At 34.1% G+C, this 15,275-nt stretch overlaps 1 long non-coding RNA gene across 3 annotated transcripts; it reads right to left on the bottom strand.

Annotated features, from left to right (window-relative positions):
- Nucleotides 1-6,580: 6,580 nt before the first annotated feature.
- On the bottom strand, nt 6,581-11,400 carry LOC134255020 (uncharacterized). Of its 3 annotated transcripts, none has more exons than XR_009989428.1 (5): nt 11,320-11,400; nt 10,956-11,042; nt 8,776-8,913; nt 7,528-7,632; nt 6,581-7,057 (listed from the first exon to the last, which is right to left on the bottom strand). It is a non-coding gene; the product is annotated as an uncharacterized LOC134255020 (long non-coding RNA). The 3 variants fall into 3 exon arrangements; XR_009989430.1 differs by having other exon boundaries at nt 10,962-11,042; XR_009989429.1 differs by lacking the exon at nt 7,528-7,632.
- Nucleotides 11,401-15,275: the final 3,875 nt, after the last annotated feature.

Here is a 15,275-nt window from a genome sequence, read left to right as displayed (position 1 = left end):
TCTTCTTTGTTTTCAACAAATATTTTAGCTAACTAGCAGTTATCTGACAAGACAAGAACATTAACATAAGAGTTATGAAAAATTTACATCTTGAAGCGAAAAGTTGTGTTAAAAGCGGAAGTGCTATAGATAAAACATACTTGTTGATAAAATAAACGATTATCTAATGGGTACTGTCCACGTGCATCAGGCATACAAAATAAATAAATAATTGAAGCGTGTGCTCCTAGCTTGTCACGATCGGGAATTAACAGAAAAATCCGTCGTCAATTCAATGTATAAATAATGGACTAACAATTAGTATGAAAAACGTCAGTCAGCATTTGGCTCCATAATAAATTGTATTTGATGACAAGGTCATTGTACAAATGTATCGACTATAGAACTTACAAAATGATGGCTTTAAACGAGACCGCTGATATTCTTGTTTCATCAACTTGTGAGTCAATAATTTACCTCGTCTAAGAAATTGTTCATGTATAGTGCATGCTCTTGCGTATCGAATCATCTGAGATATATAAAATCTATATGCAAATGATGAAGGTATGATACTGCATGTTAAGTAAGAAAATGTTACACAGGTAAAAGTGGGTCGCATGAAATTCATATGAAATTCGCATGAATATCATGCGAATTCTTCGCACGAAAAGGAGACGAAAAGGACCACGCATGATATTCGCATGAAAATATCATGCGATTTTGACATGAAATTCGCACGAATATCATACTGTTATGGGTCAGAATAACCCTAAATGCCAGCAAAGATCAATCACACAGTTTAAACTTAACAATAATTTATTTACAGTAATATACAAATCATTAAGTACAAACTTAGCAAAAATCTAAAAATACATACATCAGAGTGTCCGTTGCTGCACACAATGTCCCAGTGAAATTATATCCCAGTAATACCTCAGTGATGCTTGTACGACAATTGTATCTATGCATCGAATTGACAGGATATTTATACAGTAATATAAATCTAGAATATTCTAGAAGTTGTAAGTACATGATATTACTGGAAAGTTCTGGACATACACAAAGTTCAAGAATGTTCTAGAAAAAATGACTAAACATATGGACCACTCTGGAATGTTCAAGAAACTTAATGTTACTAATAATATACATGATGAAATAATACAAATACAACACACCTCACAACACCTCCCCCCTTAAAAGTTTGATTGTCAATGAAAACTTACATTGTTAAAATGAGATATATGTACATTAATACAAAATCATATATGTTCACGATACTCTGGACAAGGCATCTGCAATAACATTGTCTTTGCCTTTGATATGCTTAATTGTTATGTTGTATTCTTGTAACAACAAACTCCATCTAGTCAGTCTTTGATTCTTGTTTGACAATTTATGCAAAAATGTCAGGGGGTTGTGATCCGTATATACAAGAATTGGATGCAAAGTAACATTCAGATAAACATCAAAATGCTGTAAGGCTAACAACAAAGCAAGGCATTCCTTTTCAATGGTGGAATACTTTTGTTGACATTTTGTAAGTTTCTTTGAAAAATAAGAAACAACTCTATCTACCTTATCACTATGTTCTTGAAACAAAGCTGCCCCGATTCCAACATCACTAGCGTCAACAGTAAGCTTAAATTGCTTAGCAAAATCTGGAGTTGATAGAACTGGATTGCTCATAAGGACAGATTTGATTTTATGAAATGATTTTTCACAGTCCTTTGTCCATTCAAAGTTAACCCTCTTTTGTAAAAGATCTGTAAGTGGACTAACTACTGAGGAAAAATTTGGACAAAATTTTCTGTAAAACCCAGCCATGCCCAAAAACCTCATTAACTCTTTCTTGTTTGTAGGAATCGGGAACTTTGCAATAGCTTCCACTTTAGCCATAATGGGTGTAACATAACCTTGACCTACTTTATGACCTAAATACTCTACATAGGCATGACAAAATTCGCTCTTCTCAAGGTTCACAGTTAAGTTTGCTTTAGCTAGAATGTCAAACAAAGCACGCATGATTCGGATATGTTCGTCCCATGTGTCGCTGTATATGATGACATCATCAATGTAGGCCTCGCATCCCTCAAGGTCTTGAAGAAGGGAGTGAATCATCCTTTGGAATGTAGCTGGTGCATTTTTCATGCCAAAAGGCATTACTTTATACTGGTAAAGTCCATCTGGTGTAGCAAAAGCAGATATTTCTTTTGCTCGTTCTGTTAACGGTACTTGCCAGTAGCCTTTCAACAGGTCAAATTTACTGACAAATTTCGCGTTTCCAATTTTGTCAATACAGTCATCGATTCTAGGTATTGGATATGAATCAGTTTTGGTAACAGAATTCACCTTTCTAAAGTCTGTACATAATCGGTAGGTACCGTCCTGTTTTGGTACAAGAATACATGGTGAGCTCCAGTTACTTTTACTAGGTTCAACAATGTCATTGTCCAACATGTACTGCACTTCCCTTCTTAGGTACTGCAATTTTATTGGATTAAGACGGTACGGATGTTGTTTGATAGGCAGAGCGTCACCCACTATGACATCATGACAAGCTGCATTAGTTTTCTTTGGAACATCCGAAAAGATGTGATGATACTCACTCATCAAGTTTTTAACTTGTTCCTTTTGGTGAATGTTCAAATGTCCAAGTTTGGCATCCAAATTAGCCAAAACTTCTGAGTTTTTCAAACGAACACTCTGATTACAATCTTTCTCATTCATTTCTACACTCATATCACTTTCAATACAATTTTGAACAGTCTTAGCATTGGCTAAAGTGGAAACTGGTTTTACAGAATTTCGGTCACACCTTTCAAAATACTCTTTTAACATGTTAATGTGACAAACCCGTTTCTCTTTACGTCGACCTGGTGTCTTAACTACATAGTTTACATCACTAATCTTGCTTTCAATTTCATAAGGGCCATAAAATTTGGCCTGTAAAGGATGACCAGGAATAGGTAAAAATACAAGAACCTTATCGCCTGGCTTAAACACCCTATTTCTGGCATCTTTGTCATACCACATTTTCATTTTCATCTGAGAACTCTTCAAATTTTCTTGTGCTAATTTACAAGCATTGTAAAGTTTTTCTTTGAAATCAGACACATAATCTAAAAGATTAAGATCACTAGTCTCAGTCAGCCACTTTTCCTTCAACAATTTCAAAGGACCTCTAACTGTATGACCGAACACCAATTCAAAAGGACTGAACCCAAGAGACTCCTGGACTGCTTCTCTTGCAGCAAACAGCACAAGATGAACCCCTTCATCCCAGTCTTTTTCATACTGGTAACAATAGGTCTTCAGCATTGTTTTTAGGGTTTGATGAAAACGTTCTAGCGCTCCCTGGGACTCAGGATGATAAGCAGTTGATCGATACTGCCTAATACCCAACTCATGCATGACTTGCTGGAACAACCCCGACATAAAATTTGAGCCTTGATCCGACTGAATTGCCTTGGGTGCTCCTACAAAACTGAAAAACTTGGTAAGGGCCTTAACTATGCTCTTTGCCTTTATATTCCTTAGAGGTATGGCTTCAGGAAATCGAGTGGATGTACACATAATGGTAAGTAAATACTGGTTTCCAGATCTAGTCCTAGGCAAAGGTCCTACACAATCCACCAACACTCGACTAAACGGTTCTTCAAAAGCTGGAATGGGTTGGAGAGGAGTAGATGGTATCTTCTGATTTGGTTTACCTACCATCTGACAGACATGACACGACTTACAAAACTCAGAAACATCCTTCCTTAGCTTAGGCCAATAAAAATGACTCAAAATCCTATTATAAGTCTTATTGATACCTAAATGACCAGCCATAGGGGTATCGTGAGCTAAACTCATGACATCTTGACGATAAACAGCTGGAACCACTATCTGGTGAACAACAAGCCACACATCATCTGGGGAAGCGTCAGGTGGTCGCCATTTTCGCATAAGGATGCCATCTTTCATATAGAAGCATTCTCCAACTTTAGTAGCCTCTTCTGGTGGAAGTGCCCTCTTACTAAGTTGAATGATATCTGGGTCTTTATGTTGTTCAGAGAGTAGACGTTCTCGGCTGAGGATGTCCTTGCCTTGGCTAACTAATGGATGCAACTCATCATCCTCACCACCAAATTTTGATAAAGGTTCCTTCATCACCGACTTCTCGATATTGTGTGGTTCCATGTTTGTTTGAGTGCCATCAAGGTCAGATAAGAAAGTGTCATTCAAATCAATATCAACAGAGGAATTCGTCTCGTCAAAGGCTTGAGTATGGTCTGCCTCCATTTCTCGTCTTCTGGCCATCGCTCTAGTAACAGCACAGGCTGGATAAATGTCATCATCTTTATCATCGCACATAACATCTGGAGTGATTTTCTCACAAACTATAGGATCTGGTACAACTTTTCCACCAGCTAAATCGTTGCCTAGCAACAAAGAAATGCCTGGAACGGGAAGAGTAGGTCGAACACCTACGATAACAGGTCCAGTAACTAAATCTGACTTCAAACTAATTCTATGCAGGGGAACATCAATGACGCCTAGCTCCACACCCTGTAATAAAACTGACCCACCAGTAGAAGTCTGCTCAGACAAAGGAAGCACGCCCTCTAACAATAATGTCTGTGCAGCACCAGTATCTCTCAAAATCTGGACAGGTTTTATTTCGCTAGAGTCACCGAGTGAAACAAATCCCTGAGACATAAAGGGCTTATAATCCTCCATAGAATCAATAGAACTGGACTGTGAACCCTGGACATCAGGAGTGTCAGAACAAATCGAACCTAAGGTTTCTCTATCACCTCTAACTGCAGCACAAGCATGTGGCTGAGTTTTATCAAAGTCATTTTTTCTCTTAAGTTTAAAGCATTCACTGATCAGATGACCTTTTTTCTTACAATAACTACAAGTAGGAAGCGACCCTATTCCAGAAGATCCTTCAAAACGTCCTGGACCGGACTTAGAACCACCTTGGGATGGAGACTGGGAACTTGTGAAAGACTGAGACCCTGAACCACTCTTTTTATATGTGTCTGAACTGGTAGAATTACTGCTAGTCTGAGATCTTGATACAAAATTCTTTTTATGAGACAGAGCGTAAGTATCAGATATGACTGCTGCCTCTTCAAGAGTTTTCACATTCTTATCTTCTAAATGTGTTTTCAAATCTTGAGAAACACATTCCTTAAACTCTTCTACCAGGATGACTTGGCGCAAATTAGCAAAAGTTTTATCAAGTTTCTTAGATCTAAACCAGTGATCAAATAAATCTTCTTTCTCTCGTGAAAATTCAACAAATGTTTGGTTACCAAACTTTCTATACTTTCTGAACTTTTGTCTATACGCTTCAGGTACTAATTCATATGCTTTTAATATTGCTGCTTTGACCTTCTCATAGTCTAAACTTTCAGCTACCCCTAGTGCAGAGTATACCTCAGCTGCTTTGCCAACCAGTACACTTTGTAACATTGTTGACCAAACGTGTTGTGGCCATTTAAGATTTTCTGCGACTTTCTCGAATTGGGGAAAATATTTGTCTACAGATTTTTCTTGAAATTTCGGAACTAACCTAATATTTTTTGCTGCGTCAAATTCATTCTTGACAAATGACGGTTCTGGTTGGTGCTGCAATCTTAATTTCTCTAACTCAAAGTGCTCTTGTCTTTCTAATTTGTCTAATTCAAATTTCCGTTCACGCTCTCGTTCTTCTCTCTCTCTTTCTCGCTCTTCTCTTTCAAATCGCATTTTCTCTAACTCTAATTGAAACTGATATTCTGTCATTTTGTAAGAGCCTAATTCTGATTTAACCGTATATTCTGGAAGATCGTATTTTTCAAAAATGTTTTCATCTACTAGTTTGTTTGCAACCTTAATTCTAATGTCTTGCTTTTTCTGAGAGGATTTAACATCTAACCCAAAATGCAAACCTAATGCGATCAAGTCATCCTTTTTTAACGTATCAAAAACCTGAACACTTGGCGAACTAAGAAAGTTTGTGACCGAAAATACCATGTTGATTTTTGCTGGCTTATAGTCAAATTTAACAATTTAATTAACAAAATTCTGACAATGAAATGCAAAAGTGCAAGAAATTCTTTATCCCGGACGAGCCCCCAATTCTGTTATGGGTCAGAATAACCCTAAATGCCAGCAAAGATCAATCACACAGTTTAAACTTAACAATAATTTATTTACAGTAATATACAAATCATTAAGTACAAACTTAGCAAAAATCTAAAAATACATACATCAGAGTGTCCGTTGCTGCACACAATGTCCCAGTGAAATTATATCCCAGTAATACCTCAGTGATGCTTGTACGACAATTGTATCTATGCATCGAATTGACAGGATATTTATACAGTAATATAAATCTAGAATATTCTAGAAGTTGTAAGTACATGATATTACTGGAAAGTTCTGGACATACACAAAGTTCAAGAATGTTCTAGAAAAAATGACTAAACATATGGACCACTCTGGAATGTTCAAGAAACTTAATGTTACTAATAATATACATGATGAAATAATACAAATACAACACACCTCACAACACATACGAATAAAAATTCGCATGAAATTCATATGAATATTTTTGCTACTTTCTTTACAGATTTTCATATGAATTTCATGCGAATTTCATGTGAATATCATAATATATTCATATCAAATCCATGTGATGTACTCAGTATATATTTTTCCTAGTATATTGGACTTTCAATTCTTTTAATCCATTTGATGAAAAGTATTAGGAAATTCTAATACTTAGATCTGTATATGAATTTGTACAACTAATCATCAAGGTTTCACTGTTACTGATATTCAAAAAAAATGCAATAAGTACAATCTCAAAATCTGGTCCAGCAAATGACTTAATGAGCTTTATCTCAATCTTAACTTGAAACTGCTTAATTTGAACACATGCAGATTTTGAAGAAGCACCACTATGATTATCCAAGTTATTCTTTTGATGAACAAACAACTGGACACACTCTGTTTCTTAATCTTCTTTATTGAATACTTCAATTTTTTTGACAATTCTTTGTTCAAAGGCCACCCATCTGTCTGGAGATTGTTTCATCTGCAAGAGAAAATACCATTGTAAAGAATATACTGGGTACCGGTAAAGAAATACAGTCATGAATTTTACAACTGCATTTCCAAAGTCAATATTTCCATATTTATCAAGATAACGTACATAAAATATGAACAAATGTAGATATAGCAATCTCAAATCATCCCTAAGTTCAATTTGGTAAAAGGTTGAACTTATAATGCCTGCATTTTAAATGATCTTTAAAAAATTAAAAATCATACATCATAAATTATAATTAATTCAAAATCATAAATTATAATTAAAAGAATATAATGTTTCTTAAGTTTAAAATTATTGACAAAAAATGAAAATAATTCTCCTGCAAATGACTTTAAACTTAAAAATAATCTTATGTCAGGTTTCAAATAAACCTTGAGATAATTGTCTCTGTTTCATTGACCTATATCTGATGATGCAATTTGTATCTGTTGCAAGGGAATAAAAGCAAAATTTACCTACCACTGCATCTATGTTCCTTCTGAACACATGCCAGAAGTCAATAGCTCAGTGGTAGGTGCATGGATTTTTTATGAACAAGTGTGTCCATCAGCGAAAGCTCTCTGTAAAGCAAAGAACAGAAATAAATCTAGAAATATGGTCATGAAATTTATCATATTTCTTTTTCTTTTTATGAAATAAAATAACAAGTTCAACTTTTTAAAGGATTAATAAGATTGAATCTTTGTAATTATTTAAATGGTCATGAAAAGATAATTATGCACTAATTTTGCCTCCATTATCCAAGATTATTGAGTTATAATATTTTTTTGTTCCACTGTTTGTCCTGATCTTTCTGTCTATTTGTCTGCAAAAACTTTAACCTTATCCATTACTTATGAGTGGATGGGGCTATGGCTTCATATTCCTCAGGTGTATTTCTTGTGACAAGAACTTTTTTGGGGTACTATAAAATTTGACCTCTTGACCTTGATATTAGGGTTTGATCCACTTTTACCAAAAAAAAAAAAAAAAAAAAAAAAAATCCTCGAACTTTAACCTAGGCTATAATTTTGAAAAGTCAGTGCTATCAATCTGATACTTCACATTATTTTGTAATCATTGTGACAAGACCCTTCAATGAGTTTTCTTTTTTTGCCTTTTGGTCTTGACCTAAGAGTTTGACCCACTTTTAAAAACTATAATCTAGGCCATAACTTTTTAACAGTTAATACTAAAATTCACAAGTTTATACCTTATGACAAAACCTTTCTTCAGATGCTGACAATTTTGACCTTGACCTTTAAGTTTGGCTTGCATTTCAGAAACTCCAGTCCTCACTTTAAGATGTCATATAGGCATATATAAAGGCGTAAACATAGGATAAAATAATATATGTATCCATTAAGTTTATTTGCTGAGTACTTAGGAGCAGAAAAGATGACTGTCAAAGAATTACTGCATTTTTAATATGTCTACCATAACATCAGAACCTACTACCCAGGGGCAACATAATGTACAATTTTGGAAATGGTACTCTTACTCATTATAACTATATACATGTACTTAGTTTGTTTGCATTCTATAAAAAAGCACTTTAACCATGCAAAATTTGGTTGATAATGGTTCAGTCAGTAATGGATAATTTGTTACTGATGACACACAACTACTGATGAAAAGAGAAGCAATAGGTCTAAAACAAATAATAAATTGACACTTGCATCCCTCGAGTGTCCATATCAATGAAATTAAATTTCAATCTTTACCAATGCAAGGGTCACCTTGAAGTTGGTCTTCTCCTCTGAATCGGATGGTGATAACCAGAAATTGCCGAGAAATCAGGTATACCCCTGCAGTTGAGCCTTTATTGGCATTTACTCCACATTCTTCTCTTGTGTCACTAGCTGAAATGTATCATATTATTGAGATTCTCTCAAAGTTAAGAACTTTTTATAAGCTGGTATTTTTACAATTGTACTTTTTTTTTATAAAATGCATTTAAAGTTTCAATCAACAATGCATGAAAATGAAAAATTTTACGACAAATTTTGACCAAAACAAGATATGTTTGTGAAACACTGATGCCCCCGTATGATATTAACATAGCAAAGATTAACCTTTTCTTAAATGCAAATTTAATTAATAGGTACCAAAAGTAGCATATTCTCACTGGAAAGCAATTGTGAAATTGGAAAGCAGGCCATTATTAAAGTTTTTTTTCAATAAGTACAAAAATCTCCAAGGTCAAGGTCTAAAGGCAAAGTTACTAATTGGTATCCAATGAAAGGTCTTGCCACATAGAATTACTTATGTAGGGTATGGAAGCCCTAGCCCTAACCTTTCAGAAGTTATGGCCAAGGTTAATTTTCTTTTAAAAGTAGGTCAAACTCCATGGTCAAGGCCAAAGGTCAAAGTTCTTGTTATTAAATAAAAGGTCTTGTCACAAGAATTAAATATGTAAAATATGAAAGCACTAGCCCTAACCCTTTGAAAGTTATGGTCAAGGCTTGTTTTTTAAAGTAGGTCAAACTCAAAGGGCAAGGTCAAAGTGCTTGGTATCCATTGAAGAGTCTTCTCACAAGGATTACATATATGAAGTATGAAAGCCCTATCCCTTACCGTTCAAATGTTATGGCCAAGGTTCAAGTTTTTCACAGGTACAGAAATCTGCAAGGTCAAGGTCAAGGTTGTTGGTATCCAATGAAAGGTCTTTCAATGAAAAATACACATGTGATGTATAAATGTCCTGGTGTCTACTGTTCAAAAGATATGGCCAAAGTAAAAGTTTAAAATTTTCATGTAAAAGTGGGTCAAACTCCAAGGTCAAGGTCAAAAGGTCAAATTTGGTGGTACCCAAAGAAAGGTCTTGTCACAAGGAATACACATGTGAAATATGAAAGTCATGGCTCCAATAAATCAAAAGTTATGGGCAATGTTAAAGTTTTAGCGGACAAACAGACAGACAAACGGACATGACAAAAACTATATACTCTACCCCGACACTTTGTTTACGGGGGCATAAAAAGGGCTAACTTAAGCTTCTGGCTTAGGTGAGAAAAATTCAATGAAATATTCCCAGCTTAGTCATAATTGTAAAAATTTTAAACAAGAGGCGCAGGGGCCACATCGCTCACCTGACCATATCAGCTAGGAAAACACACAAATCAGATCAGAATTGAAAAGTTTACTGAAAGGGTGTGGTGGTGGGATGGAGAAGAAATTTGACACCCCATCATTTCCCTCCCTACCCCAAAGGGTACTCATGATTTGAACAAATTTATATCTGCAATACATGAGGATGCTTACATGTCAATATGACTGTGTACATAGCTTTTCAACTTTCCTGGTAAAGTGTTTCTTGAGAAAGATTTTTAAAAATTTTCCTATTTATTTCTATATAAAACTTTGCTTTCCCATTGTGGCCCCGTCCTATCCCCGGAGGACATGATTTGAACAATTTAGAATTTACACTACACTTGGTACAGTTTTTCTTGAGAAGATTTTTAAAGAATTTTTTTATATATTTCTATAGAAAACTTTGATTGGCCATTGTGGCCCCGCCCTACTCCTGGGGGTCAAGATTTGAATAAACTTGAATCTACACTACCTGAGGATGCTTCGCTGTAAGTTTCATCTTTCCTGGCACAGTGGTTCTTGAGAAGAAGATTTTTAAATCATACCATCAAATTTTCACTATATCTGAATTATCTCTCCTTAAATATGGCATGGCCCTTCATTTGAACTAACTTGAATCCCCTTCACCTAAAGATACTTTGTGCCAAGTGTGGTTGAATTTGGCCCAGTGGTTCTTGAGAAGAAGTTGAAAATGTGAAAAGTTAATGACAACAAGGACGACGACAGACAGACAATGGACAAATTTTGATCAGAAAAGCTCACTTGAGCCTTCGGCTCAGGTGATCTAACAAAAATATTATGAAATACTTACATGTACTTTTGACAAATCAGGAAAATTTAGGAGTTAGGACTACTCTGGTACTTGAATTCTGATCCTTGTGATGACAAGTAACTGTGCCTATACAGAGAAACTCAAAAATGTCAGATACTGTAGGTTCAATAACATTTAGGTCATTATCTCTTTGTCACTTTATTTAAAACATGTATTATATAAATTAACGAAGATTATATACATGTATTTACATTAAAGAAATGCAAGATAAGCAAAAATAAGCTGAATGGTTAAGGTTTTGCTACATGTATACTTCTAATAACAAAATTGTTATACATGTAATAACAAACAATGTATACCACAGGCTCTGCAAAAAATATTTCTCTCTTAGATTTTTTTTTACCTGTTTACATGTATCATATTTATAATCTTTGAGAAGCTATCAGTGTGGTATAATGGAGTGTCATGCATAGATCTGCTTATTACCAGGCACCAGCAAATTATACCTGTAAGTATAGAATACAACATTTAATACATATTTTTCAATCTAATAAATATTTTGTAAATATATGTACAGTACGAATCATTTTAGGGAAGTAAATAGGACTTTCTGTCTTGCATTTTAGATGTAAGTAAGTCTCTTTATATCTGCATATATTTTGGAATGCACACAGACCCTGTACTAGTGGACAGGACAGTGGGGTATTTTTTTTTGTTGAGGGGTTGAAGGATTTTTTCAAAGGGGGGGGGGGGTATAATATACTGTACATTTTACACCTGCATGTAGTTAAATAATTCAATAGGATAACGGGTGGGGTATGGTTTTTAAAGGAGGAGGTTGATAAAACTAGGAAAAAATATTTGTATGGATTACCTGAAAAGTTTTTGAAAAAGAAAGGAAAATATTGATCTCAGAACCTGAGAATCCTATCCTACTACATTAGCTTTTCACTGAACATTTTCTATGGTAAAAACACAAACAAACAAAAATTTGGAACTTTCTTCTTATTCCTTCTTTTTTTTCTTTTTTTTTTTTGCAAATCCAAAAGGGAGGGTTGCAATTTACCACCGTAGTTAAAATAATCTCAAGCCCTCACCGGGTACGTAGGACATTAATTTTTATCATTTAAACGATAGAACATCAACATTCTATCTACACCCCCCCCCCCCCCCCCCCCAAATGCTACGTGTGTTATTTGATTGCTGCAGTTTAATTTTATATACTAGATCGATCCCGGTGCAACAGGAATTAAAAACACACTAAAACATTAGGCCTATCAATAGGCCTTTTCAATAATATTGTAAGAAAAGCAGAGAACCTGTACTAGGCCCATCTTTCATTTTCAACACATAACGTTATGCGTTACCATAGATAATGTTAGATCCACTTGAATCTCATATCTGTTATTAAGCTGTCAACAAATATTCCCAAATAAAGTTATTACATCCATCTCATATAAAAAGAAGATGAGAATCTTACAAACTTACAGAAAATATGGAGTTGAAAACATTCTGCTCTTTCTTTCTGCTTTCCAAGTCGCATGATGATGTAATTTGTGACGTACGGCATTCCATAAAAAAGCTAGCTTTGGTTCCATAAAGTAAATTTATATCACTTAGTCATCTGCGTTCGTATATGAAGCGGAGATGCATTTTTAAGATAAAAATTTGAACGACTAATATTACAAAGATTAAGGTATTTCCCGAATCTTGGATGAATACGAAACCGATTAGCCAGGTTCTACTTGCACTTCCTGTTACAGAAAAAAAATCCGAGTCAGCAAGAGCTCCTTTCTATTGTTTGTTCTAGACTTTCCTTTTGGCTGATTGTGATATACTTCTTTGAAACAATGGTAAATATGTATGCTTTGTTAATTTTTTGTCATATTTTGTGGTTATAATGCACATTTTTATTGATAATTCAACTTGCAACGAAATCTTTCAGAGTAAATTCGGATTGCGTTCTCATTTCAGGTTCTACGTCTGTACGTAACGCAGTCAGGTGAATCGAGTGGTCCTTTTTATGCTTAGTGACATCTATTTGAAATTTTGAGTAAGTAATTTAAGGTTATTTTTATTTAAACTAATTGTCATTACAAGTTTCTACATATGTGTCAGAACACAACACACCGACAGTGTGTTTTGTTCTGACACATGTGTAGAGACATGTAAACACAACTTTTATAGACCAATTAAGTGTATCCCGTAAAATAATTTAGACATAGGTCAAACAAAAGGTTCAATCTTCTAGGGGATTAATTTGAGGTCCATGCAAAAAAAGTGTAACTATATATTGCATTTGATTTATTCACAGTTGAGGTATTCTAATTATTCTATGCAGATTTTAAAAAATCAATCTTTTCAGTATTTTACTGTTGTCTGTAATATATTAAAAAGTCACCAATTACATGTTTATTGTCATCCAATTGGAATATCACAATTAAAATGAAACTTTTTATCTCATTTATGGTTCAATAGCAGCCCGATATATAGAGTCGCTAGGTCAATAACACACTGTATGGTGTCTGACACATCCCTTTAAAGTCTAATATGCAGTTATGAATGTGCTAAACACATGGTCTTCTGTTTCGCTCTAAACATATAGTACCATTTAACATACTCAGTAATTCAAGTTGCCAAAACATGGACTTTTCAAGTGATATCATTGAATTTATTGTATTTAATGTCATCCTAATCTAGGAATTGGTCCCTTTGACCTAAACAATTGGAATATTAGTATGGGTAATAGTATTTTATAATAATTAATATAATAATTAATTAATTAATAAATAAATAATCTTTGTAGGAAACACTTGTCAGGACACAAGACTGAAAGAAAGACGTACTGAAAAACTGCCTGTAAACACAGCAATCATTAAAGTCAATGGATTACCCAGGAACATCCAAGCAATATGATATCAGAGACTGGCAATTTTACCACTCAATGTGGCAGGAAAACCTAAATAAATATTGAATGTTCAATTTCCTTGATCCTTGCTTTTTTTCTTGATAAATAAATATCGCAAAATATTTATACGAATTTCGCACGATTTTTACACGAAAAACGGATTAATTGGAATTCGCATAAATATCATGCGAAATTTCAGTCACATGAAAATCGCATGAATTTCGCATAAATATTGTATGAGGACATTCGCATGAAATTCGCATGTGGAACTTTTCGCATGGTTTTTATATGATTTTCGCACGAAATTCATGCGAAAAGGCAATCGCATGAAAATCATGCGAGCCACTTTTCCCTGTGTAGCATATTTTAAGCATACTACGCTGTTCCTGTTTTATTAATTTATATAATTAACAGGCTTTTGATAAAGGGATAAATGAATGTGTATGCAATCAGAATTTTCTTATTTTGGAAGTAGATTCTTCATGTTTCAGGTAATGTCTCACAATATTGAAAAACATTAAGAAAGTATAAATTAATAATTTTATTAATCCGAAATATACATGATTTTTTAAAAGGTCGATAAATATATCTGATATCAGTTTAATGCCCTCTATCCTTCAGTGATGTTCTTTATGCTCTTTAGATCTACTGCCAAACGACTTAGCTTGTTGTTTTTTTTTTTTTTGTTAAAAGATGACAAAAACAAATAACAGCGTTTAGAAGTGAAATACTAGTATATCATTTATCAAAGTAATAGACGAAAGAAGTAAAACATTTTCAAAATGGGTCTCAGAAAAAGGAAACTCATATATAAAGTATTACACATCTTAGTCAAAATATAGCACAATCTGACCTTCTGCACAATAATGACATTGTAACATGATGTACATAGAAAAAAGGGGGACATTAACAGACTAAGATACGAATTCAAACCCTGTAATCTTTCACAAGGTACAATATTCATGTACTTCAAGCTGACCCTTTAGTACATCATAGGATTAAAAAAGATACAAAATTGCTGCTGCCTGTCATCAATAAAGGGGTAAAAAAAACCCAGCCACAATGTTTATTGCATGGATGATGTTTCTGTAAAGATTGAGGTAGCACATAATGATTTATAATCATACTCAAAAGTATTGTAAAATTCAAAAAGGGGGATAGACGTCACGTTTTTATTAACTCATATAAGCAATTTACAATGTAATTAAATTTTGCAATATCTCATTTGTTTTGTTTTCTCCAAGGGGGCCATTCTTCATATTGCATATTTAACTTTTATTATGTTTTGTGCGGACGAACCTTCAGCATTATTTAAAACAGAGGGCAAAAATATTGATAAAAAACAAAATATTGTTAATTCTTTACAAATATGTTTTATTTTCACTTATAGTGACAAGTAATATCAATTCAACTATCCTGTAAAAAAAGAATATCATGATGTGATGAAAAGG

This window comes from Saccostrea cucullata, unplaced genomic scaffold (assembly GCF_032062105.1).
Source record: "Saccostrea cucullata isolate Sc308-1 unplaced genomic scaffold, CSIRO_AGI_Scuc_v1 ctg6407, whole genome shotgun sequence".
Classification (NCBI taxonomy): Eukaryota; Metazoa; Mollusca; class Bivalvia; order Ostreida; family Ostreidae; genus Saccostrea; species Saccostrea cuccullata.
This window is presented reverse-complemented; position numbering and strand designations above follow the sequence as displayed.